The sequence below is a fragment of the Orycteropus afer genome, unplaced genomic scaffold (genome assembly GCF_000298275.1).
Source record: "Orycteropus afer afer isolate SDZICR_OR568_19922 unplaced genomic scaffold, OryAfe1.0 scaffold00239, whole genome shotgun sequence".
Lineage (NCBI taxonomy): Eukaryota > Metazoa > Chordata > Mammalia > Tubulidentata > Orycteropodidae > Orycteropus > Orycteropus afer.
Window position 1 is genome coordinate 2,329,665 of NW_006921826.1, and position 10,981 is coordinate 2,340,645.

Here is a 10,981-nt window from a genome sequence, read left to right on the forward strand (position 1 = left end):
CCTCTAGGAGGCTTCCTTTTGAGCCCGGCAGGGTGGTCAAACTAGCCAATCACAGCATCAGAACTCTAAGCACCTGAGAGAGAGTGGGAACCTCCCAGAACATTGTATTGTGCCTCGCCCAACAGAAATACACCACGTGGATAACATTTACAATCAGGAGCTCCTCCATTGCTCATTCCACCACTGAGTTTACAATGACTTATGGGTAGAAAAGCCATACAAAGTAATTTACTACACTGCACCAGCCCAGTCTTCTATGAGGGTAGTCTGTTCTGTAGCATCAGCCCAATGAGAATTCCCAGTTCTACCTTCTACTTGGATTGACAATCAGTGGTAGTAGGGGCCAAGAAATCAAATGATGTAAAGCATTGGGCAAATCTGCTGCAAAATAAGTCTTTAAAGTGTTAAAAAGCAAAGATGTCACCTTGAGGGCTAAGGTTTGCCTTACTCAAGCCATTGTATTTTCAACTGGCTCTTGCAAAAGCTGAACACTGAATAAAGGAGATCAAAGCAGAATTGATATCTTTGAATTATGGTGTTGGCAAAGAATATTGAATATACATGGACTACCCAAAGAACAAACAGCCAGAATGTTCCTTGGAAGTCAGGATGGCAAGACTTGAAAGGGCCAGTTCCTGGGAAAGAAACCATGTTTTGCAAAGTAGATGTTCATCAAGAAAGAGGAAGACCTTCATCAAGATGGACAGACACAGTGGCTGCAACAATCGGCTCAAACATAGCAATGATTGTGAGGATGGTGCAGGACTAGGCAGTGTTTTCCTCTGTTGTACCAGAGTGGCTATGAGTAACTGATTCGAAGGCACCTGATAACAACAACCTTCTACTACATTAAAAGAAAATCTAGAAAAATGCAACTTAAAGCATTTCAGGAAATAATTTTAAATACCACAAACCAGACTGGAACAATTGTTTTTCAAATCCTAGGATTATGGAACTAACTTTTTCATAAGATGTTATTCATACATTTCAACATGAATCTTGGAATTATCAGTGTAGCCGCACCAGAAATCTCTCTGGACACCAAGTAAGGAGGAGTCCTTTGAGTTCATTGAAATGGATTTGGATATTTTAAGATTTTGCATCTTCTTGTATCTCCAGCTCCTAGCACAGTGACTAGTACATAGCAGGTGCTCATTGTTCAGGGAGTTAATTAATGGATGGGTGAGAAAGAGACTTGGTATCTTTTAAAAATAGGGAAGTTACTCATGTACTCAACCAAATAGACTAAAGAAGATTGATATTTCTCTTAACACCAAATTCTGAAATGAAGAACTATTTGAGACAGGATCTATACCACTAATTAAATTGACAGCAGCAGCCAATTGTGCCCAAATCAGGCTGCTCTGTGATCAACAACTACCACCCCCCCACCATACATACTCAACATCCTGCCAAGTGAATGATCTTCTTGTTAATTCAATTAAGCTGTTCAGAAATTGGTGTCTTGCTAGATGCAGGGGCTGATTTTCTAGAAAATTTCATGACCAGATTAGACATACTCTTTATTCTGATTTAGGTGGAGGTTTTAGCTGAAAGCAAGACGAGTTTCAATGAATACTTTGGTTCTTTCTTGTGTCTTAATTTATGGTTTCAGCTTTTGCTACCTGGATATAAATTTGGAAATTTTTCCTTCATACTATTACTGCTATTCAGTATGAGTCTATAACTCACCACAGACCAAAATGCAATCTTCTGAACAATGATTTGCATCTATATTAAATGCAAATATAAGCATATCTAAATGTATTCACAAAGAATTCATTACAACAGTCAATGAAAAAACAAACCTACTGCCTTGAGTCGATTCCAGCTCATAAATAGCACTATTGAAAAATGTGGATGATAAATGCAGGCAAAAACCAAAATCAAACCAAACTCACTGCCACCAAGTTGACTCTGACTCATAGCCATCTGTTTTGGTTACCTAGTGCTGCTCTGACAAGAATATACCACAAATGGGATGGCCTTAACAAACAGGAATTTATTCTCTTACAGTTAGGAGGCTTTAAGCCCAAATTCAAAGTGCCAGGCTCTTGGGGCTGGGTGAAAGCCCCTCAACCTTGGGGTCCAGCTCTACCTCCTGCTCCTGGCCCACTGGAGCTAGAAGCATTTCTTCACTCAGACAGCTGCTGGCTGCTGAGGGCTGACAAGGCCAAGGTTGACAAGTAAAAAGGCACATCCTAATGTTACCAAATCACGTGCCAGGCCATTAATTTAAGTCTATTTTAAGTCCCAAGGTCGGCAGAGCATGGCAGGCTGCTGAACAATGACACAGCTATATGCAGGGTCAAAGTGTGCCACAAGCTAGAGACTAGCCCCAAAGCTTCTCCTTATATACGAGAAGCAGACCACATCCCAAAGGCAGCTATCCAGCTGCTTGTGGTAGATCCCACCATGGAGTTGATTGCCAGTCTCATCATGGGGAATAACCACCACCAGCTGCCCAGTCATTCAACCAGGCCCAGCCAAGTTGACATACAAAATAACTACCACACCATCCTATCAGAGTAGAACTGCTCTGTAGATTTTCCAAGGCTATAAATCTTTACAGAAGCAAACTGCCCCAAATTTCTCCCATAGAGTGGCCAGTGAGTTCAAATGATTGACCTTTTGGCTAGCAGCCAAGTGCTTTAACCACTGTGCCACCAGAGTGCCTTCAGGCAAAGGCCATGGAATGTAAACATGTTCAGTCAGCTAAATGCACCATGAAAGGTAGGCCCTGCATAAGTACGCTGAAAACCAACACTTTCAAAGAAAAAGGAGAGAAAATGAATAAATAGACCTGAACTGTGCAATGTCTTCTAGGCTCATCTATATTAGGATTTGAAATTGCTGTTTTGTTACATATATATATCGTGGATTTGAGTGTGCAAAAGGTTAACACATTTAGCTACTAACCTAAAGGTTGGTGGTTCAAGTCCACTAAGAGAAGTTTTAGAAAAAAGGTCTGGAGATTTACTCCAAGAAACCAGCCATCAAAAAGCCTTTGGGGCACAATTCTACTCTGACACACATAGGGTTGCCACATGTCAGAATCTGCTTGATGGCAACTTTTTATTTTTTATGATCATCTTAAAAAAAAAAAAAAGTAGGTGGAGTTTCAGTAAGTTTGTAACAAGCATAGGTAAAATAACGCCCCAAACCATTAACAAAAGATTAAAGAAAAACAATAGTAATAGACAAGAAGGGAAGATTGTATCCAGGAACCCTGGTGAGGAAAGCTATACCATTTGAGCACAGAGGTCAGCTCTGAGTTTCCTGTCAGGCAAGGCAAACATTTCAATGATTCAATGATGTTGGGCAATTTCAGGTGACCAAAGGAAAGAAGCAATATACTGTGATTTCACAAAATAATTATTGAGCACACAGTACAGTATTGAATAAGTCATTCAAAGTGTGCATTCTCATTGTCAGAGAATTTCAGGGCTTCCATCAGATATATTGAGGCATCGGTGGTGGAATTCTCACCTTCCATACCCAGGTTTGATTCCTGGCCAATGTACCTCATGCACAGTATCACCTGACTGTCTGGGGAGAAGTGTGTGTTGCCCTGATGCCGAACAGGTTTCAGTGGAACTTCCAGAGTAAGATGGACTAGAAAGAAAGGCCTTGCTATCTATTTCTGAAAGTCAGCCAATAAAAACCCTATGGATCATAATGGTCTGAACTGCAATGGATCATAGAGAGGACGCAGGAGTGGGTAGTGTTTAGCTCCATTGTGTCTGTGGGGCCGACTCAAAGGCAGCTAACAATGACATCAGATATATCAATAAAATACCACAAACAGTCTCCTCGAGGCAGCTGAAACACACAATGTAATGTTTAGTTGTTCCTCCAAGGGTGAGGATTAGTTTCCTCCTTTAAAGGGTAGAAAATTCACAGCCAAAGAACTTAAGACCTTGTAAGAAAAACAGGGCTACTGGGACATAGGTTGCAGATTGAATTTATGAAATCTTTGTGCATATTTTTATATCTCCTGAAATAAAATAGCACAGCAATTAATGATAAATATTAAGGATGTTTAATATAGCTAGGTAATAGTAAATGCTATGAAATTTCTTTTTATCTCTAATACATTACTTGCTCAAAATCTCTTAGGATTTCCATTTCCAACATTTAAATCAGACAGTTATATATACTCATATCTCTTTCTTGCAAACAATAATGAGGCTAATTCTGTGTCCAATCTTCTATTTAAATACCTACATATTTTTAATTGTATCATTTTGATTCGCACATTCCAGTATTCATAGAATACTGCAGTATTCATAGAAATTAAGATTATTGAAGTAGAAAAGGCTTTAAACCACTCCTCCACAATACATCTGGTTATAGAGTACTGCTCATGAAAATCTCGTGGCCTTGGACACATAGCTCAATTCTCTGCTTCCCAAAGGAGAATTCTAGTTTTAAGGGCCCCATTGCCTTTACCGTAGCTGCCTTTTGTTCCTAAAATTTTATAGCAAAACCTCTACTCTTGCACCTCCCTTTTAAATTTCACAACCCCCTCCCCTTTTTTCTAGTTATCCCCTGAAAGACTAATTTACAATTTTAATGTGTTAGAATCTACTTCTGTAGTGATACTGCCTCAGAAACCCAAGGAGGGGTCACTATGAGTCGGGTCCAACTCGATGGTACATAATAACAACAACAACAACAGAATCAAATTCTTACAATTATTGAAAAGATATTCAGAGGAAAAATTTCATGTACTAGAATTTTGCTCATATTTGCATTGGGCTTGGTGGACTCTATTATTTGCCACTCTTTGTGGGACCTCAAGATGTTGGTAGGGATGGAATGAACACGTATTAAACATCTGCCATGAGCCAGGCACTGTTCTAGGCCCTGTACTTACATTATCTCCTATCATCATCACATCAGCTCTTCAAGCTCATCATCACATCAACTCTTCAAGCTAGGTTTTATTACACTCTCTTTACAGAAGAAAACCAGAGACTTAGGAAGATCATGTAAATTCCCCAAGGTCATGCAGGTGGTAAGTGGTAGAGCTGCAACATACATTTATAACTTTTCTGGTACCAGCTCCTTTAGATTTCACTGGAATTTTCTTCTGTGGTACACATACCACACCAAAATGAGCACATGTAACCAACAAAATCATTGTGCAAATACTTGAATATTTTCCGACCTATTTACACAAATATGACTAAGTTATACACACTAGATTGAATTAGCTGGATAGACATTTTGATTCAAACATTAAAAAAAGTTAAAAATATTGAATTGACAATTTCTGATTGCTTGGGAAAAATTCAGTTCACTTGTGTGTTTCACTAGTCATTATTTTAGTGCTCGTCATTGGCATGAAGTGACTTAGTATAGTGGTGAGAAGAAGCATAGCCTAACTCTATTATTTACTTGCTGTGTGATTGTGGGCAAGTTACTTTAACTTCTCTGTGCTTTAATTTCCTCTTTTTTAAAACATGGATAATAGTGCCTACTTCATAATAGCATTGTTAAGAGGATAAAACAAATTCATATGTGTAATGTGCTTCGAATAGTGCCTGACACATAATTAGCTCTGTCTGGGTCTATGTTAAATTAATAACAAGAACAACAACTTGTTCAATGAGAATGTAAGTCCTAGGATAACAAAAAAACAAAAAGAAGCATAAGACAAAGACTAGAATCTTTTAAAAATGCGCAGAGGTCACTGTGATAAGAAACAGAAACAGTAGGCCATCTGGGCCACAGTTTTGTGAATGTAGAATGGAAACTGTAGACCTCTTTTAAGGTTCTCATTTAATAAAATGCACACTAAAACCAAGCACTATTAATCAATCAAGTTCCTTTTCTATTTCAATACAATAAATGTTTGTGAAAGTCATCTCTATTATCATGATAAACCATGTGAAATCATCAATATCTGACTGTCTTTAACCTGCAAAAACAAAGCTTAACCTAACATTATTAGATATGGAAGAATGATGTTCATTGAAAACTAAAATAATTTTTAAACATCACTTTGCAGAGAGTGAATGCATCTGCATGTTTTGGACACTGGAGACTGAAGGGGAGTTGTGAGAGTTTTCCTCTGTTTGTCCTCCAGTCCTGAATGATGGGAAACCATTCCCTGAGATTTAGCCACAATATTTCCTGTAGTTTCAGACAAAATAGAACTTTTTCCCCCTATCATTCTTTAATTTGTAGGCTCAAAAATGTCAAGCCACCTAGGCAGCACAGAAATAGAATCTGTAAATGGTCATCATAGACTTAAAAAAAAAATTGACAAACATTTAGTGGATGACTCCTAAAAGCCAAGCACTGAGAGCATAAGCATCATAAATATCATAAGCATCAGCAGCATTTGCGTAAGAACTGTTTCGTGAGGACTATGCACCACTCACTGTGCTAAGTGCTTTCTATATGTTACTTCATTGGAAACTCACAGCCCCATTGGAAATGACTGGCAAGTAGGATCCCTACGGGGCTGATAACTCAAGAGTGCAGGGGGTGGGGAATTCCAATCATAAGGCCAATTGAGAGGCTGTGACCAGGTAGGCCCCTCCAGGCACATGGCTTCCCTCTGTAGTACATCTGAACTTATGTCCAGCTGCTTCTAAAGGCTGCTCTGGCTATACCCAGTGCCCCAGTGCCTCTTCTTCTCTTGGGAAATCAGCTACCATAGGTGAGCAGGAGCCGGTATTGTGTTGTGAACAGCGTTGTTTTTAAACATTGAGAGGGCAGAGGACTTCCTCAGGTGCAATAGAGAATGTACAGGAAATCCAGATCTCACCTCCCAGATCCCAATTCCCAGTTTAGGACCTGAGACATCTGCAGAAAATGGTAGGATAGTAAATAAGAAATAACATCCTCTACATTTTACCTGCAGCATTGGGTTGAACAAGAACGATAATAATCATAATGGCTATCACATATCAAGTACTCCACCACTACTCAGTCAATTTGTTGTACATTGCTGTGATGCTAAAAGCTTTGCCATAGGTATTTCAAATACCATCATGGTGACCCATGGTGGACAGGTTTCAATGGAGTTTCCAGACAAAGACAGACTAGGATAGAGGACTTGGTGATCAACTTCCAAAAAAATTGGCCAGTGAAAACTTTATGAATAACAGCAGAATATTGTTTGATATAGTGATGAAAGATGACAACTTGGAAAGCACTCAAAATACAACTAGGGAACAGCTGCCTCCTCAAAGTAAAGGCAACATAAATGATGTGGATGGAGTAAAGCTTTTGAGACCTTTATTTACTGCTGGGGCATGACTCAAAATGAGAAGAAACAGCTGAAAATATTCATTAATAATTGGAAACTGGAATGCATGAAGTTTGAATGTAGGAAAATTGGAAGTTGTCAAAAATGAAACAGAACACAGAAAGATCTAATCCTAGGCATTAGTGAGTTGAAATGGACTTATATTGGTCATTTTGAGTCAGACTATGCCGGGAATGACAACTTGAAGAGGAATGATGTTACATTTGCTGTCAAAAAGAACATTTCAAGATCTATCCTGAAATGCAATCCTGTCACTGATAGGATGACATCCCTATGCCAACAAGGAAGACCAGTTAATGTTATTATAATTCAAACTTATGAACAAACCACTAAAGCTAAAGATGAAGAAATTGAAGATTTTTACCAACTTCTGCAGTCTGAAATAATTGACCAAACATGCAATCTTGATGCATTGATAATTATTGGTGATTAGACTGTGAAAGTTAGAAATGAAGAAGAGACACCAGTAGTTGGAAAATATGGCCTTGGTAATAGAAATGTTGATGGAGATTTCATGATAGAATTTTGCAAGAACAATGACTTATTCATGGCAAATACCTTTTTTCTCAACCAAATGAATGGTGACTATACATGTGGACATTGTCACATATGGCCTTCCTCACACAGAATACACAGGAATCAAATCGACGACATCTGTAGGAAGAGATGATGGAGAAGCTCAATATCATCTGTTGGATCAAGGGGAGGGGTCAACTATAGAACACACCATCAAGTGCTCATATGCAAATTTAAGTTGAAGCTCAAGAAAATTAAAACAAGTCCACAAGAGCCAAAGTACAATTGAATTTAGAGAAGATCTGAAAAAAAGATTTCACACTTTGAACACCAATGACCAGATGAGTTGTGAGATGAGATCAAGATCATCACACATGAAGAAAGCAAAAGGTCATTATAAAGACAAGAAAGAAAGGAAAGACCAAAACTGATGTGAGAAGAGACCTCTGAAACTTGCTCTTGAGTGAAAAGTAGCTAAAGCAAATGGGAGAAATGATGAAGTAAAAGAGCTTGTGTTAGACTGTGTTCTCTAGAGAAACAAAACCAGTAAAGCTTATACACACACACACACACACACATATACATAGAGAGAGAGAGAGAGAGAGAGAGAAATTTATCTTAGAAAAATGGCTCACACACTTATAGAAGCTGGCAAGTCCAAAGTTCCTGGATCAAACATCAAGCTGGAGGCTTTTCTTGACTCTTGCAGCCACAGATGCTGAGGAGCTCAAGGCTGGCAGGCAGTACACCAGCTATTGACTCCAACGAATGACAAATCCAAGATCTTCAGGCCAAAAGGTGGATTGTTCACTCATGGACAGTTGTAGGCCGCACAACAGAATCCCGTTCCACAGAAGAATGTCTCTTTTCCCAGGGTATTCATAGATACACTGGAAGCAGGCCACACCCCTAGGGAAACTTCCTTTCAACAGATTGGCTGCTCAAAACATAATCATCTGATCCCATCATGGGAATAACCACATCACAACAGCTTAAACCATACAGAATTGTGGTCCAGCCAAGTTGACACACAGCTCCAACTATCACAGTCCACTCCTTGTCAACTTGGCAGTTGTACACATCTTCTTAACCATATATAATCTCTAAATAAGGACAATTATAAAGTCATATTTGCCCCTAACATGATATGCTAATACACGTACAACCAAAACACATTAACCTTATTTACATTTCACAGTTCATAACAGAAGGAAACAAAAATATTTGATGCACATATACAATGAAGAAATATAACAATCACAGTCCTCGTTTCTGCAGCTGGTCACGTGCTCGTAGCTGATATTGAGAACAAACTTCTTCCACCACCCATTCTGTATTTCCCTTGCCCTCAGCAAGCACCTCAGCTGGTCGTGGTTCTTTGCCTGGTGGGGTGACCCAAACCTTCATTCCTGAAGGGTCTGGGCCGTTAGCAGTCATATCAGAACTGGGTTGCTGTAATTTTCCATTGACTTTAATCATAGGGCATGGTAGTACTAAGAGACTTCCTAAAGAATCTCCTGTATTCCAGACATATTCTTCTTTACCTCTATTATGTAAAGCCAATCCAGTTTCCCCTTGATAATCAGGATCTATTACACTAGATAGTACAATAATGCCCTTCTTTGTCTGTTGATCCAGAGGCATGAGGAAAACAAAATGGCCAGGTGGCACTCATAATTTCCAGTTCAATGAAATCAGTATTGTGTCTCCAGGTGGGTGTGTTCCTCCCTTTGGGACTAAGATCTCCAGACCCGCAGAGCATAGGGTAGCAGGGACAGGAAGCAAAAATTTTTTGAGTGGAACACTAGGGGTAATAGTGAGTGGTACCACTCCTGTTTCCACCCCTTGGTTCCTGGACCCGTGAATCCTGGCTATTGGAGAAACAGAACCATATATTGGACACTGGTTTAGAGCATATACAACCTCCTGGAGAACATTGTCACAACCCTTCAAGGTATTGCCACCTAGCTGGTGCCATATTTGTGTTTTCAAGAGGCCATTCTATAGTTCTATCAAGCCAGCTGCTTCAGGATGATGGGGAATATGGTAAGACCAATGAATTCCATGAGCATAAGCCCATTGCCACACTTCATTTGCTGTGAAATGAGTCCCTTGATCCAAAGCAATATTGTGTGTGATACCATGATGATGGATAAGGCATTCTGTAAGTCCGTGGATGGTAGTTTTGGCAGAAGCATTGTGTGCAGGGAAGGTGAATCCATATCCAGAAAAAGTATCTATTCCAGTAAGAACAAAACACTGTCCTTTCTGTGATGGAAGTGGTCCAATGTAATCAACTTGCCACCAAGTTGCTGGCTGATCACCCCAAGGAATTGTTCCATATCGTGGACTCAGTTTTGGTCTCTGCTGTTGGCAGATTGAGCACTCAGCAGTGGAGGTAGCCAAATCAGCCTTGGTAAGTGGGAGTCCATGTTGCTGAGCCCCTGCATAACCTCCATCCCAGTCACCATGGCCACTTTGTTCATGAGTCCATGGAGCAATGACAGGAGTAGCTGGGGGAAAAGGACAGCTGGTTTCCACTGAATGTGTCATCCTATCCACCTGATTGTTAAAGTCCTCCTCTGCCAAGGTCACCTTTTGGTGGGCATTCACATGAGACACAAATACCTTTACTCCTTTGGCCCATTCAGAGAGATCTGTCCACATACCTCTTCCCCATACATCTTTATCAGCAGTCTTCCAATCATGCTCCTTCCATGTTTCAGACCATCCAGCTAAGCCATTAGCCACAGCCCATGAATCTGTATATAATCACACATCTGGCCATTTCTTATTCCATGAAAAGTGAACAGTCATATGCACAGCTTGAAGTTCTGCCCATTGGGAGGATTTCCTTTCACCACTCTCCTTTAAGGAAGTCCCAGAAAGGGGCTGCTGTGCCACTGCTGTCCACTTTCAAGTGGTGCCTACATATTGTGCAGAACCATCTGTAAACCAGGCACAAGTTTTCTCTTCCTCAGTCAACTGATCTGATCATAAGAAACTCCCCATGAGGCCATAGGAGAGGGAAGGTACTGTGACTGGAGTGGAGAACATAGGCATTTGGGCCACTTCCTCATGCAACTTACTTGTGCCTTCAAGTCCTGCTCGAGCCTGATCTCAGATATACCACTTCCATTTAATGATGGAGTGCTGCTGTGCACATCCAACTTTATGACT